We start from the raw sequence: 347 nt of genomic DNA on the forward strand, positions 1-347 counted from the left end.
AATCATACCCTATAATTTTTCACACAAAAATAAAAAAATCAAAGTTTTTATAAATGGCAGTTGTTAAATGAAAAAAAAACAAAATCTTTTAACTTTTTCTTAATGTAGTGTAAAGACTGAATGCTTGATTTTTATGCGCGCAAACAATAATCTTATACAAAAAAGTAATTTTGAAGCCAAAAACGCAACCGATTTCAATTCTCATCTAAAAATTTAGGAGTTCCGTTAATTTCTTCATGATCGAATGATCAGATAACGGGTGATTTTTTAAGAGCTTGATAACTTTTTTTTTAAAAAAAACGCATAAAATTTGCAAAATCTCATCGGTTCTTTATTTGAAACGTTAG

The sequence above is a fragment of the Rhagoletis pomonella genome, unplaced genomic scaffold, assembly GCF_013731165.1.
Source record: "Rhagoletis pomonella isolate Grant_MI unplaced genomic scaffold, Rhpom_1.0 Rhpom_scaffold_00271, whole genome shotgun sequence".
NCBI lineage: Eukaryota > Metazoa > Arthropoda > Insecta > Diptera > Tephritidae > Rhagoletis > Rhagoletis pomonella.